The 16,674-nt window shown below is 43.8% G+C and overlaps 1 protein-coding gene across 11 annotated transcripts in view; it reads right to left on the bottom strand.

Annotated features, from left to right (window-relative positions):
- EPHA5 (EPH receptor A5) overlaps window positions 1-16,674 on the bottom strand; it is a 209,620-nt gene that overhangs the window by 138,887 nt on the left and 54,059 nt on the right. The window lies entirely within an intron of this gene.

Raw genomic sequence — 16,674 nt, 5'->3', positions numbered from 1 at the left:
AGTTTTGCATGAAGACAGTAGGAGCTTTTGTTTTCATTTTTACTTAAGAGGAAGAGATCTAGTCCTGTTGCCACAGGATGCAAAACAGAGGCATTTTGCTTAGTAAGGCACCAATCCACACTTTCACTCTCTTTTCAAGAGATAATTAAATATGTAGAAACACCATCCACAGTGGCATGCTATTTTAAAGCAAGTGCTGGAAGGCATGTTTAGAATTTGGTGCTTCAGTAAAAGAGAAAAGGCTGCAAATCATCCTTTTTAGTAAGTCAGCACAGAGCAAAATATTTAATCCAGCCTTTTCAAGAAGGGAAGATACAGATAGCTTAGTAATACCATGTACTTTGTAGTGGAATTTCTGTAACTTGTTAAATATCTCCTATTTCCCCAATAGCTTAAGACATTAGAAATTAAATACTCCTACATCAATGATTTCTCCTGTCTCCAGCTTCCCTAACCTAGCTGAGCATAACCTGTAGACTGTGAGAACGTGCAATACAAAATGTAATAGCATTTGACTGGGCTGCAGTTGAAATCCTGGCCTAGTCTATGGGAAAAAAAAAAAAAACCAACCCTCAACAGTAAACTACAAATCACATCACTGAAACTAACTACTGCCAGGACAGTAAGCTGCTTCAGATCAGCTGAAATATAGTAGATACATACCTACGCTTACCAATGAGAGGAAGTAACAGTCACTGTATCCGCACGGACATGTGGTTTATTTAGCAAGTAGAGTACAAAACTGGGAAGCCTGATTTTCCACTGAATGATATATATGCTTTTGGCAATTCCTTTCTTTGCTTTGCTTCCTCATCATCAAAATAAGGATAACAACATCACCTATGCACAACAGATCCTGTGACAAAAGCCCTAGGAATTCCAGCCCCAAAAGGCAAGTATACAAGAAGCAAAACTGACACCGATTGCTCAGCCCTTTTTTCTTCATCATCAATTGCAAAATTCCCTTGGCTTTGGAAAGGCCACATTAGCCACATGTTAGTGCCACTAACATTATGTTGTTGCTGTTTTAAAACCCAGGAAATCACACGTTTCCTTTATTGCCTTCTACAAAATGTAAACAAGTTATTTAAAGTAGAACCTAATTCTTTTCCTCCAAATAATGAAGATTCAAATGATTTTAAACATGGTGATTTTTACAGCATCTAGGAAACTTTGATCTCCTTCTTCTACTGGGGGTGGGGTGGGGTGGGACCCAACCAACAAATCAAAACAAAGCCCAAAATCTAGCACCGGGGGGTGGGGGTGGGGGGAGGATAAACCTGAGTTTATGAGGTCTTTTTCAGGAAATCACAGGTCAGTGCCAGCACCACATCCTTCTTTAACAAGCAGCTGTAAAACATTTATGGGATAACAGTACCAGGAAAGGATACCACAGGGTCTCCACAGTACCTGCCAAACATCCCGGCAGTAGGCTGCCTGGTATGCCATGCCCCAGCCCCTGCTCCCTCCTGAGCAGCCGCTCGGTGGGACAGACCTCCCCTTCCTCTGGTAGGACCATCAGGTATACCTGCTGTTTGTATTTTTAAGCACATCTGAAACTGAGACAATTCTCAAGCAGCTGGTTATATCTATGCGGCCAAAGCAAAAATGATGGGCTTTTTTCCCCACTATGTATACCCTCTGATTTCATGGCTCTTTTTCCACTCACAGTGCCAGCCAGTCATGACAATTAAGTTTTTCTCCTCTTCAGACTCAACAGACCTATAGACCAACTACTTCAAAAATCAAAACATAACAGAAATATAGCTTTTCTCTGGAACAACGATGGCTTTTGTTACATTCCGGTACAGACCAAACACCACACTACTTTTTACAAATAGCGTTCATGTCATGTAAGCCGAAGAAAAGGGAGGGGAGAAGAGGGAGCAAAGCTCTTCTATTATTTACCAGCCACACAGTCTAATCTTTGCCCCCATGAGCTATTTCAGAGATCTACGGACACAGCATCTGCAGAAAATTTTGTCTCATTAATACCTTCAACCATGCTGATCTACAACACAACATAAATTTACACACCACTGATTTCTGTGAATTTTTATATTTCTTTTTGTCCCCAGGAATGCCTAAAAAAAATAAATTCCTTTGCCTTTATGTCATAACAGTGTGCAACAAAGTAGCATACAAGCACTGCACATTTACTGAAGCTTCTAAGTTATTGATGAGGCTCTTAAAGACTAAGCTGACAAAGCCATTCCACTTTTGGTGATTTGCATAACCATATTTTGGGTACAATTTTCTTATTATTTGGCTGGCTATAATCAACTTTTACGCAAATACTGCAAGTATACCCTTCTGTTTTAACCTGAAGCAATCCAAATTATGCTACAAATGGAGTTTCATGAAAGAGCAGAGGTCTCCTGAAAAGCATCTCAGCTACCTGTTTTAAAGCAGCAGGTAATAATCAAGGAAAAGGGCAATGCTTATCATCACCTCTTTACAATCCTGTGACTGCTCATTTGTTTGTATCACAACAGCGCCTAAGCCAAGGATCAAAGACATGCAGTTGTTTGATAGACAAGTGTAATTTGGGCATTTATCCACCTGCCTGTTCTTGCTGAAAAGCTGTTTCCAAAGTGTTCAGAGAGCCCCAGACACATGAGGGTACTCGCTTTCAAAGCACGTGTTCATTTTCCGTTATCTGACACAAAACCAACACTGTGTTCTGCATTAGACTTCAAAACTTATGCCCTTAAAATTCCTCTCTGTCCCAGCCAGGAGGGGACAAGCAGCAAAGCGGTCACCTAAGCCAAGCGCTCTGTTCCTCCTAAAGGGAAACTCAGGAGGGGAAAACAATGCACATACAGACCAAGGCGGGCAGGAGGGAAGTGAGTCAGGGCTGCCGGAAAATATTTGCTTGGGATTTGAACACAAAGGAATCTCAAGCATTCCTCGCTGGTGCTGGCATAGCGCAATAGATTTCTTGCCGCTGGCTATTTAAGGTAAAACTCTGCCATATTTATCCTCCAGTCATGTCAGCGCCAATTACTCCCCCAGGCCCTGAGAGCACAGCATCGTTTTGCAAGGCATGCCCATCTGTGCAAGGAGGCTACACCATCTTATGTTAGAAAGCAGGGATATGCCTAAATCCTTCTCAAGAGAGCAAGAGAGATCAGAGGACTTGCTCACAATCCTGAAGCAAGAAGCCTGAGCTTCCCAACTACATCAAAATTGGTTTGTGGGACCTTCAGCAAGTCACCTGGCCTTTGTGTCTCAACTGTCCCTCTTGATACCTATCTATGCACTTAAAACACACGTACAGCTGACAGAAGGCTGAAGACTCCTCCAGAAGGCAGCCAGGGCAAAGTGTCGGCTAGAAAGCAGCAGTGAAAGACCTCCCAAACATCTTTCAGATTAATATTATTCTTTAAGCAGGCACCGTGGCAAAGAGGAATCACTGCAGTGCACTGTGTTTTCCAAGTGCTGCTCTGGAAGCTACAGGCACCTGCAGCACAATAGTCTCAGGATATGGGAGTGACTCAGCCTCCTGAATTCTGGACAAGGCAGGCAGCAGGATCTCAGGGGTGAAAGTGCCTTGCCTTTAGGGAAAGGAAGGATCAGATGAATCACAGCACAGTGTAACAATTCCTCCTACACGACTCTTCTGTAGCGGACTCGCTACCAGCTGAGGATGAGGCTGTGCTGGTTTCCTAAATGGAGAAAGGCATGCCAAACCCTCTGCACCACAAACAGGCTCTGCAAGGGAGAGCCACCATTCACCAGACCTTGTGCAAACCAGCCAGCCAGCATCCCCCTACTCCCTGCTGCAACCCACGTGGGACCCCGGAGCAGAGGTAGCCAAGGGCACCTCATATTTAGCCTTTGTGCTTGAAGAAGCCCTGCTAGAAAGTGCCTTCCCGAGCCACAACCCTCGAGGTGGGAATGGAGATGCCTGAGATCTGTGCTGGGATATTAGAAGCAGCTACAGCGCTGCAGTGGCAACACAACCTCAGCACTTTGCAATGAGATACTGCTAATAACTAGCACTGAAAACACTACTGATGTAAAACACAGTGCTACTGACATCAGTAGTGCTATCCCCAGTTCGGGTCATATTGAAGATGGGTGTTAATAAAATCATCTTGTATCTCCCATGGTCCTGGAGGCCTATGCCCAAGCAAGCCAGGAGTTAAACATTAAGATGTCCTTTTGACACCTGAAATGTTTTCCATCAGCATTGGAGTGCCCACATAATTTATATATCAAAAATATGGTTTGGCAGGATTAAATATGAAAATAATATATCAAGGATTTTTTATTGGAAGGGAAAACATTTGCAGCATACAACAACCCAACAGAAGAAAAGCCTGATTGCTGTGATGAATAATGCATATTGCCTATGGTACTAATTAACCTTGTACTCCAGTAAGATATTATGGAACAATAAGGCTAATTTGAATGTGGCCCAACACTTTTCCCAATGGCATCTGGAAATCAGTCTTTGGAACATGTAAAATTTGAATTTGTTAAACCAGAAGCCTTTGCTCAATGAAGTTTCAGAAAGAATATTTTTATTTCTCTGTATTCACAGCCCACGCTGTTTGCATGCACGTACATAATGCAAAACACAGAAGGGGATTCCACAACCAGAAATGGTCTAGCTTGGCTTTCTACAGGCCCTCACCCATCTGCCAGCAGCACACAGGCAGAGACAACATGCCTCTGACTAAATCACACAACACCTCTGCAGGCTCAGACGTCCTGCGGACATAATTGCAGCACGACTGTTGCACAGCCTCCGTTTCTCCTCGACCAGAGTGGCAAAATGCTTACAACAAGCTCACTGAAAAGGAACAACGGAACTTTAAGCTAATGCTTTTATGCCTCTAACCTAAAAGCAAATGCCACCACCTGAAAACACTGACTTCAGCTTGGGCTGGTCTTGCTTTTCTTATAAAAGACCCATTTTCCTGTTAGCCCAAAGCTACACATGGTATTAAACGCACATGCCACATTAGAAGCACTGTGTTCTTAGTCATGTGCACAGCACACACGAAGTGGAGCAAACTACTTAGCCATACAGGCATGACCAAAGACACAGAAGGCATCATGCACAGGCATCTTGATAAACACCTTCTGTAAGAGCGTGCATTCAATCACAGGTTTACAGAGTCATGGGATCAAGTTTCCAGATAATACTGGCCAGCTGCTTTGTATACCAAGGTCTGACACAGCATAGTCTCATCTTGAAACAGAAAACCAGGAAAAAAGCAGACTTTTTGGCTCTCTCCAAGCACCTTTCTGCCTTAGGAACTGCTGGGAGGCCACCAAACCAAACAGTACCCTACAATATTTTGGAAGGGCAGGGTCTGGCAGGGGGCACTGCCCCTCCCCCTACCAGTGCACTTAACACGCTACATTTCAGAGCCAGTGTGTAACTCACCACCTTCACCATCAAGATGACACAGCTCTTGTCGATGCCATTAGCCATGCTCAGAGCTCAGTCAATAACAGACTCATATAATCATTTCACTCATCCCCAAGCACCAGACTTCCAGTTGGCAGCCATCCCCCACACCAGAGAGTGAAAACCCCACGTAGCACACCAGCAAAAAGCACCAGGAGGTGTCTGACCTGACTGCTGAGTTTTGTGTTACTGACGCATCCAGGAAGCGAGAGCCCAAAACCATCAAGAATGAGGGCACCAAGCGCAGAGCAAGAGTCTGAGGACACAGCACCACAGCAGCAGCTTAGCAAAGGCTTCCTATGATGCACCAAGTCCTGCAAGCAGGCTCAAAGGGCTGACATGCCATTTTAAACTGTAATAAGAGTGAGGAGTGACTCAAAACTTCTTCCCAACTCTTTTCAACGGAGCACAGTGCAGAAACACACAGATGAACTTTAGCCTGTGTCTCCCTGCATGAGATGGGAAAAAGACAACCACAAAGAGCTAGAAACTCTGGTACTGGAAGGTTTGGAGGTGATCAGGATCAGACTGTTTGCTGAGAAATAGGTCTGATCTGAGTTACATCTATTATTATGAACTGAATTTCTACCCTATAGGCTGTGCTCTGCTGGCTGTCAGTGCAACACTTAATAAAGATCTAGGCCAGGAAATCATTTAGTAGTTAAGAATATATTATAAAGGATTATCATCTCTCTCCCACCAAAATCAATTATAAAATCCCCACTGACTACAGAAAGCACAAGATCATGCTGCAACTCACTTCTGCCAGGAAACCGGCACCCAGATGCATTAGTCTGGCAGGACTACCCTGCAGCAAGGACTCCGAGTGCCACTTCTGCCTTGCTCACCAGTGTAGGCACCAACAGGACAGTTCCCATCTCTCTCTGGTACTAGCTAGACTCTCAATCTGGACCAAAATGCCTTTGCACATGAATGATCTATTAAGTCCCTCAAGCGTAAGCTTGTCTCTGAATCTGCTTGTGTTGGCCCACACTGCTCTGACCCAAGGCACGTCTGTAGGCATTAACCCCATACCTAAATTCCCTGCTGCCGGCTTTGTTGGGGGATGCTACTGCTGTCACAACATGAGAGCAGGTCCTAGCTGCTGTGACACTTCATTTGTCTGGGCAGCAGCATGCCTGGAAGGACGACTGCCCTGTTTTAGTGGAAGTATGCAAGACAATCAAGGCCAGCTAAGCAAACTAGTTTTGACATATTAAATCATGCTTGAACTGTGAGAGCAAAGAAAAATAATACAAAAGCTATTAAAAAAAAAACCCAACCAACCAGGCTTTACAAATAAATAAATAATACAGGCCAGCCTTGTGCATGGGAAGGAGAGAAAAGCTTTTATCTGAGCCTTACTGAGGACTTCGGGTAGGCAGAGAGGGCAAGGCAGACACCTGCCCATTTCTGCATGGGTTTGTAGCCATTTCCACGCATTCCACTTCTAGGATGAGCCTCCTGCCGATCACCTGCTCTGGCACTAAGAGCATCAAGTGCTCACGAAAAAGCAGTCCCAAAACAAGCTAGCACAGGAAGAGTGAAATCCCATCAACTAGATACACTTACCCCTTACCAGCAGTCATATGTGCACAAAAGCCCTGAGCAACACCTGACCTGGTACTGGAGGGTCCCATGACTGATTTTGCCACAGTACTCTAAGAGCCTTTAGCCATTTTCACCACAAATTCCTTCTGTAGACACTTTGCCTTAAAGGTTTCCTCCTTGGGAGATAATAACCTGCTGCAAGTCAGCCATTGCAACGCAGGAAATCCCACTGCACAGAGTCACAGGGCATCCGTGCACCTTGGCAATTAACCATGGTACCTCCCCATCATCCTGAACCCCTTCCTCCCCTGCTGTGGATTTCTTCCAGTAATTAACATGCCAGTTGCCTTGGATTTATACTAATAAATTGCTGGCTCCTGTCCCAAGATCCCATCATCACTGGTGCTTCTCGAATCCGCACAGAGCCCCCGCAGTAATGAAGTCCACGGTCCCGGCTCTGTCACTACCTGGGTTGCATGCTATCTGCAAAGCAGCTCGGAGCTGGGAAGCTGCAACCCGCAGGCTGCTTTTGCCGAATACCAAATTAGCACATTCCCCACGCTCGTAGGAAACAGCTTTTCCTTTGGCTCTGCAGTAATTAAAAAGCTCCCTTTTCCAGGCAGCTTTTGAAGGCAATGCTGTGACCTCTGTCACTGTTGCAACGGAATGACAGACCGTCCAACTCAGTGTAAGACCTCTAACGCATTATTTGGGGAATTAGTACCATAGCAGAGCGACCCTTATGACCACACAGAAGGCAGCCATTTCACATGGTGGATGGTAATGGTGACTCCTGAGCTCAATAAAGATTATGTTGGCTCCCTAGGCAGGCTCACTTTATTCCAGTAATACTAGTCACATGTGTAGAGGGACTGGAGAGTCTGCTGGGGCAGAGCATGCTTTTTTTATCTATACAAAGAGGGTCTGGTACTCAATAACCCTAAGGCTTTGGCAGTGAAAGGGACCTTGTGACAGAGATGGATTCTTTGAACACCTTCCACACTAGGCAGAGGCTCCAGTTGATGTGAGAGTCCTACTCAGGAAACGCACCTCCAGGCCAAACTTTTTTGAAGGAAAACATCTAATTGAGGTACAAAAGCAAGCCTTTTGCAAAGCCAACTTCTGTTCAAACTCCAGCTATACAGGAAGGGTAAGTTTGTTGTTACTACCTAATGAATCCACCTGGAGATGGATGATCTTACAAAGGTTTTAGGTTAGTGTAAGATCATAGAAAGAGCACATGAGGTCAAGTACAGCATGGACACCTAGAGTCTGGGTTCAGGCTCTAGCCTCTGGCTGGCACTGAACAACAGCCTCTGGCCCAAGGCTGTCATTTTTTAAATGGGGAATAGTGACTCTGACCTACTTTGTACATAGATCCTTGAAGATCCAACAGAGAAAAGCCCTTTGTATGACCTGGAAATGTTTTTAATAGTCTACATTAAGTATTTCTTTGCTCACACTGAAACAGTCATGCCTGAAGTGCCAGGAAAACTACTCACAAGCCGCTCTAAGCCTGCCCCGAGAACATGTCTCAATACACCCCCAAGTCTCACCGCAAGAATGGGTCTCATCCTAAGTCAGCACCATCTCCTGTGCCACACTGGCCAGGCAAACCTGCCATGGGAGCTGAGCCCACCACCACCACACCACAGTGGGATGCCAGGCTGAAGATACAGATGAAGATGCTCTGCTGATCCATATCCTCTCCCACCCACCCTGCTTCCAGGAACGTGACCTTGGGCAGCATGGGAAGGCATGCAGACAGCCTTGTTTCACCACCCAGCCAGTGGGTTTGTGCTGATAATGCCACTGAGCTGCAGCTCCTGGAGTCTGGATTTTCAGGAGCTGGGAAATTTCCTTGGCTTTAACTTGATTCACTGTCATTTACAGTAAGAAGAAAGTTGTCATCTTAAACCCCAGTTCTTCAAACTTCAGCTGCTTTTTTTAAGGACATACATTTATAAAGGTAGGACAGGTATATAAAAGTAATAAAGAACATTCACAAGCCTGGCATTGTATCTTTTCTCTACATTTATAAAGGTAGGACAGTTATATGAAAGTAATAAAGGACATTCACAAGCCTGGCATTGTATCTTTTCTCTTCTTTAATCTGTTTTGGATATACTGTTTGGGGCTTATACAACACCTAGCCTTGCTCTTTGAGTTTGTTCTGGTATTTACAACCTCATAGCCACCCTGAGGGAAATAAAAAACGGAAGTACATCAGTACCATGCTCAATACAACCTTAACCATGTGTTGGTCGTGGATACCACTGTGTTTATACTTGATTAACTTCTTCAGCGACAGAAAATGAGCAAACGTCCAGCAAAATAAACGGGAATCTCTGTGTACGTGAACAACAGATTCACTTCCTTCTGCAGACATCTGTGTTGCAGTCTCTTTGCTCTTACTGCAGAATACTGAACACTTACCTTATAAGGTATACAAGTTCACCCAGCTAAAGAAATGAAATAAAAAGTAAGCTGTGAATCTGTTCATACAAGGCATAACTGTAGCCTTTGTCTGTGGAGCCTGGATTTCAGCCTCAGTGTTAACCCAAAGCAAGGTAAAATGGTCAGGATGTAAAGCATGCAGAGAGAAAAGCCTATTACTGAAATGTCAACACATCATCAACTACTGCTAAGTGTTTCTGAATAAGAAACACAAAACTGAAAACCCAAATTATGAGCAAAACAGAGTAGTACAAGTTAATTTTAATACCCCATATAAATTAGGTGGAATGGGGGTTCTGGCAAGGAAGTTATGGCAGACCCTTGGCAGTTGATGAGGTTGCAGGCACCCTTCTGCTAAAGATCACTCCCCAGGAATAGTGCCCATGTCTGTCTTTCTTTGCCCTCAGGCTGGGGCATCAAGACAAGCCCCCCACTGGTCACATCAGCTCATGGGCAGACTATCCAGTTCTGCAGAGCCAGCAGCAGCTTCCAGCAATGGGACAGAGTGGGCAGCTGGGAACATCCGTATCTTAAATCAAGGCAATTAAATTCCCTGTATTGCCAACCAGCATTTGTGTACTTTATCCTTAGTATTTCTCCAGAGTCCTTAATTGTTTAAAAAACCCACAGCTAATAAGCAAGCTGTTTCTAAGCAATTCAAAGTCGAAGGTGGCAATCAAAAGAACTTAACATCACCATGGCTAACACTCCCTCTCTCCTGTAACACATCACCCATCCCATAATTTAAGAAACTCCCCAAGCTACCAATGGATACCCTATATTCAAGAGTGCTAAAACCAAACAAAGGCAGTGTTCAAGTAAGTATCAGTTAGCTATCTAGGACCAGACTAAAAAGCATACTCCAAGATCTGCCCCAAAATACCATATGGCTAAGAAGCAGACACGACCTTCAGAGTTTACGCTTGCAGACCATTTCCAAACCTTACTGTATTTGCGATGCTCAGTTTATACTTTCTGGGGGGAATAAAGTACTTCTTAACTGTCCTTCTGGAAGGTGACTGCACAGCAGCCACACTGCAAACAACAGTAAGGTTAAGTTGGTCAAAGCAACAGCCTAAAAGCATCGCTGCAGAACAAGGAAAGATCTTCAGAGTCATCAGTGTTATCAGCATACAAGGTGGTACAGAAGGTTACAACTCATTAGCAAACCACAATATATTGCACGTACACAGACACATGCCTTCTATAACGAATTTGCAAATATACATGCAAAATAAAACAAAGAAGAGAGTAATATTTAATCAATCCTGTGGCGACACAGTTTTGCTGTGTGGAAAACATTCCCCTGCACTTGTTAATTATTTCAGCTGCAGAACAAAACACCTAAATATATACATGCTCACACCTCTCTACAGAATAAAACCTATTCCCCCTCCAGTGACAACTGTCTTTTGCTGAAATGTAGCATTCAAGTGATTTTCTTTACATTTCAAAAGATAATACACACCGTGTGGCCAAAAAATCAGCTATTCTGACACTGGTTGATTTCGTGCCTAATTAAAATTAACTAGGCACTTCAGCTCATAATTGTATAAACACCTACCATGCTAAACTCCCAGCCAATTTGGTTTTAATCAGAAAAAAGCACAAGAAGTATGAACGATGGGCAAAGAACTCCCTGGAGGGGCAACTGTATTTCCAAATTCAGTATTCTCCATATACAGAATATTTCCATCAATGTTTTTCTTGCCATGTAATCACCTCCCAGTAGAACAATTAAAGAGATGGGGTTTTTTATCCCTGGAATTTGCTTGCTTTCTACTCCACCACAAGGGTAAAAGCACACTTGCCTTACTCACCTGAGTTCCAGCTGGGAAGTCTCCCACAAGACAGGCAGGATTTAGCCTGTCTATCTAGCATCTGTAACAAGGAGCTTAGAGCGAGAGAGTTCAGCTGAGCTGAGGCGGAGAGACAGGCAAGCAAGTTGTGGAGGGGGCTGAAGAAAAGTTGTCCCCCTCCTGCACCTACGTCAGATGCAAAAACAAAAACGTTGGCTGCTTTGGAGCAAAAGCCCAAGCTCCAAAATAAGGTTACCTGTGTAGCAGCATGTTTCCATTTCCTAGAAATAAGGGGACAGGGAAGGCAACAGCTGAGCTGCAGCACTGCGTTACCTGAGGAAACCACACAGTGAATTTCTGAAAAATACAGGGTTTTTTTTTATTGTGGTGTCAGCTATGTGTTTCATTCACAGCTTGGGCCTCTGGGATGGCTGCTGTGCAGACACAGAAACACAACAGTCATCAAGCATGGCTCTACCATCACCGCCTTTGCAAGCCCTAAGTTGCCTCCCAAGCCTCCACAGACAGCGTCTTCTGCTACCCACCAGCTGAGGGTCACTACTTCTGCCTGCCTCCTCCCGCACAGCTGCAAAAACACAATTACCTCTGAATATCCTTCCAATAGCTGATCAACAGGGGGGCAATCACCACTCTGGGAAAGTGTCTTCAAATGTCTGTGCTGATTGCATCGCTCTGAGAGGAAGATGAGCAACTCTGCTCCGCTCCCAATCACCCAGTAACAAAATCACCCGAGAACTGATTTGGCAGGTAAACTTGTGATCTATGTATGGCAGCCACCTATGTCAATTAGTTTTAATTATATCCGGAATAAAAGACCCACAAACACAAGGTTCTTCTGCAGCCTTTGTTTTCTGTAAGAAATATTCATTTCTCTTAGCAAGAGCTCAGCTGAATCCAACACAAGTAACAATCAGCAAAAATAAATATTGTTGTGTAAATGCACTGATGTATGCTTAGCAAAGTTGATTAAGGGAAGAATAATCAAACAAACACCAACATTTAAGACAGCAGAAGGGTTTGAACATTGTAGAGTTGTTTTACAAAAAACTCCCAAAACCTAAATGTTTCCCCTGCCAGCAATTTTCCTTTCTCAAACCAGAAAACCATACCCCAACCCATCCTCCCTCCAACCTTCAGTTTCAAAGTTCTTCCTCAGAAGAAGGCAAGAGTGAAGAAAGATTTACTTAGTTTTCCTCCATTATTTTGTCCACCTCTTAACATCTGTAATCTTGTCCATACCTTTTAACTGGCTATATCCAGCTGTACTCCTTTTGATGTCTCTTTAAGTAGCAGCATGCACAGATTCTTGGAAAGGAGAGCCTCCTGACCTCCCGACCTCATTACTCGCCTTTTCAGCTTGGCTCTCATTCATTGCAGTTTTTCCTTTTTTTACTCAAATATTTTATTAATTTGTGATTCAGCTCTAAAAGCAGCTGAAAAGTATCAGGCTCTGCAAATCAATTACACTGGCAGTTACCGCTCTGCAGCCAGTCACTAGCAGAACCTCACCACTGCAAGTGTATTTGGCTCTCATTACTTCAACATCTCAACAACCCCTCCCTTCCAGCAGCATGTGCTCCAGAGCCTTTAAAGGCATAAAAATAAGCACTTCTTGCTCCTCACTGAGAACACATTGGGCTTGAAGGTGAGGATGAATACAAAGAGAAGTGCGAGAAGGTGCCATTTTCATAGTGACTTTATTCATTTCCTACACAAACCCCAACAGTGAGCCCTGCTGTATACAGTAAACAACTTAAATCGAAGTTACAATAAAACTCATCTATGCCAGTGCAGGGAGAAGGAAAGCACAGACTGGGGCAGACAAACTGTTTGGCCAAACCCCTAACACTAATGCCCAAGTGAAAAGTGAAAGCAAGCAGGGAGACCACTTGCAAGATGCACCCAAGTGATTCACAAACCAAAGGTCAGAAGTTTAGATGCTTGTGAACCCCTAAAGTCAGAGGCTTCAGTGGCACTACATCAAGTTTTACAGCATTTTAGGATGTGGCCCTCAAATTCAGTTGAATACCGCCTGCTAAGGAGACCACCATTAGGAGACTTGAAATTGGACAGACCTGAAACTGGGCATTTTCTTCAAAGACCCGTTCAGACAGCACCAGCTGAACCAAGACGAAGTCCATAACCACCGGTCTTTTAGTGGCACCAAATCACCACTCTGGAAACCAGCGTAGAAATTCATAAAGCAACCACTTTCATTTCTCTTATTAACTAGTACAGCAATTTATTCTTGTGAATAATGAACCTCAACACCAGTCCTTTATAAATTTGTCCCAAAACAGTCACAATTTACCTCTAGCTGTCCCACAGCAGTTGCTGATAAATGGGCCATGTTGCCAAAGGAGGTGTAAAAATCTGGGTAGTTTGGGTTCTTTACAGTAACTACTACTTATCTGCCTATACTAATTGAGAGAATGAGTACATTATATAAGGAGATTAGACCATGTCATATTTACAACCTCAGTGTCCCCAGCGAAAGAAACTGTTCAGCTGTTACTGTCAGTGCCTTCTTCAAACAGGAACCCTGCTGACAAGATGATGAATTCAGAACATCGTTGCCAATTAATGATTTGTAGGCAGAAGGGATTTCAATAGTTCCCATATGTTTGTGAGGGTGACTGGTATTTACATCACTGCTAATAACAGAGTGTAGCCTGCTCTGTCCAGACATGACATTAGAGCTTGGAAATGTCATTTTTGTAGGAGAAATTTTAATAAACAAAGCCAGGCTCTTTTGGACTGAAAAAGTTTCCCAAAGTGTGGTCACTAATAACCTGCTTATGCCTAAGTGAAAGCAAGCAGGGAGACCACTCGTGAGATGCACCCAAGTGATTTACAAACAAAAGGTCAGAAGTTACTCAGGTGCTTGTCAAAGCTACACCACAGAGTGCCAAGACCATCATTATGTCAGCTACAAGCACATAGGACCTTTCTTGGTGTTACTTATTCTGCTTATGGGCTGTGAAGTTTAAATTTACTGTCCTAGAAGAAATATCACCCTTGTGAATATAACAATATCCAAACCAGAAAGCACTTGACTCACACAGGATACCAGCGTGGATTCCATGCATGCTGGGCGCAGACCTCCTGAACTGCCTAAGAAACTGTCATCTACCAGCTGATCATCTCAGAGCCAAGCAGCAAGAAATGCTTGGCAGATGGCCTGGGTTAAACACCAGACATCCAGACTGGGCCCTCCAACAAACCTTGCTGTAGGCACTTGGATCCCGGTGTCCCATTGATTTGGTGGTGGAATTTAGGGCTTTCCTACAAAGGAGAACTTTGGGCTCTTAACAGCTCTGGAGCAATTAAAGTAATAAACTCCTGCAGGCTGTAGGTGACATGCAAGAGTAGTTTACGTGGGTGTGCCTTCAGAGAGAAGGGCAAGGGTACACCCCCACAAAGCATCTTTACACTTCCAAACTACGATCACAGACCTACCACAGTCATAAATTATGGGGCCAGACCCTGTCCTCTCAATTGACTAAGAAAAATAAATTTAAAAGAACAACCCATACCGCAAAATGCAAAGCAGAACCTCAAATCACGAAGATCTTCTGAAGGCACACCCCAGCTTGCTATCTCAGCACTACCTGAGACCCAGCCGCTCTGTAGGCACAGTAGGCTCTTTAAAGATAGTCTCACATTTCTAGTTTAAACCAGTCCAGTTTTTTGGTTTGGGGGCTCTTGGTGGTTTTTGAGATCTTTAAAAGCACTTTGAGATACCCCATGCTGCTCAGGCAGTGTGGGAGGGCAGGATTTGAAAGGTGACTAATGGATGTACCCCCTTCTTCCAAAAGTTCTTACAGATGGCTGAAGTCAGTCTCTAGACACAGCACCCAACCAGTGCATGTTATTTTGGGACATGGTATTTTTAGCCATAATGAAGCAGATCCTTGCTGACCTATCTGACCCACATCCCTCATCTGTGACAGTCCAGATTTTCTCAGCTTGGGCTAATGTTGATCTTAGCTTCCCTTGTGCAGTATCAAACTTCGCGTCCAACTCTTCTTCCCCCTTAAATGGGAAAGAAAAGTATCTTTATCGGTACAGGAAAAGCAAAACCAAGTCAGATTCTGCTCTGTTGACCACATCTGCAAAAAAAGGAGACTACCCTGGTCAAAAAGCACACTCCAAATGTTGTTTAGTAGAGGCTTCTCCAAAACCAAACATACCTATATTTTCTCTGCAAGTCAACCCTTGAAGAGACTTGAACTATGTAATCTTCAGGGGCACAGTGTGTGACTGAGGACCAAAGGACAAAGTCCACAGTCTGCTTTGGATATGCACTGATCTATCCTTTGCGCCAACACTACAAACTTCAATAACGAGTGTCTGGAATGAGGGGAAAAGAAAATGCAACACCAACTTCAGCTGGAGTAGAATCCCTCTGCCTTCCCCACAAGTTATCTATTACTCAGTGGCTGCAAGTACAAGGCAATTAAGATGGGACTGATGACCAACACATAATAATTTTGAAAAAAAAACAAACTATATTGAAATTTTCTATTCTGTCCCCTTCTCTTTTATGTCCAAATCTGTTTTAAGCTACCTGTAGATATTTACAACGGAAGGGCAAATTTTATACGCAAGCACATAACATAGCAAACCATAAAATGAGATTATACACTGTCAGTGTATGCTGCACTTCTTTAAAAGCATTCTTTTTTAGGAGCATTCTTTTTTAGGTCTTGAGTTTCAGATAGCCTAGATCTCTTGCACAAGGCCCCTGATGATTCAAGAGACCTGTGCTGACCAGGAACTCAAGAACCTCAGCCAGCTACTTCGTATGTGAAAACTTCAGCACATATGGAAGCATTTTCATCAGTGGGGCTTTAGGTTTAACGCTGAACAGCTGAGCAGCTTTGTATTAAACTATTTACCACTGAGGAAAATCAATCAACTCACACCACATCAAATTCCCACATACCCCCATAGAGCGATAGAGAAAAACATGCTCTTTTGAATACAAAAACAAAACGCATCTTGCATAGGGAGATTAACTCCAAGCATTCCCTGGTACAGTTGAGCAAAAAGAAACTAAGTAGTAGAAAATAACCAATTTAGAAGTACAATTCATAAGGAAACTCCGATGTTGAGGAAAAAAACCATAAAGCTTTAAATAACAGATAAGATTGCGATCACCTCATGGAACCAACAGTACAGCGCTCCAAAGGTAACAGCGACATGCCAGATTCGCCTTGCGCACAGCCCAGTAAGCACCGGGAGGACCCATACATTGGTGTCCAGTCCCACCACATTCACTCAAGGCCTCTCTCTTCACCCTGCCACAGTCACTCAAAGGACCTGTGGCAGTGAGCACCCAACCCACCATTGTCAACTAAACCAGGCATGAAGGACATGCACAAGAAGACCGCACATCCCCTCAGCAGCCTCAGCACG

The sequence above is a fragment of the Falco biarmicus genome, chromosome 1, assembly GCF_023638135.1.
Source record: "Falco biarmicus isolate bFalBia1 chromosome 1, bFalBia1.pri, whole genome shotgun sequence".
NCBI classification, from domain to species: Eukaryota; Metazoa; Chordata; class Aves; order Falconiformes; family Falconidae; genus Falco; species Falco biarmicus.
This window is presented reverse-complemented; position numbering and strand designations above follow the sequence as displayed.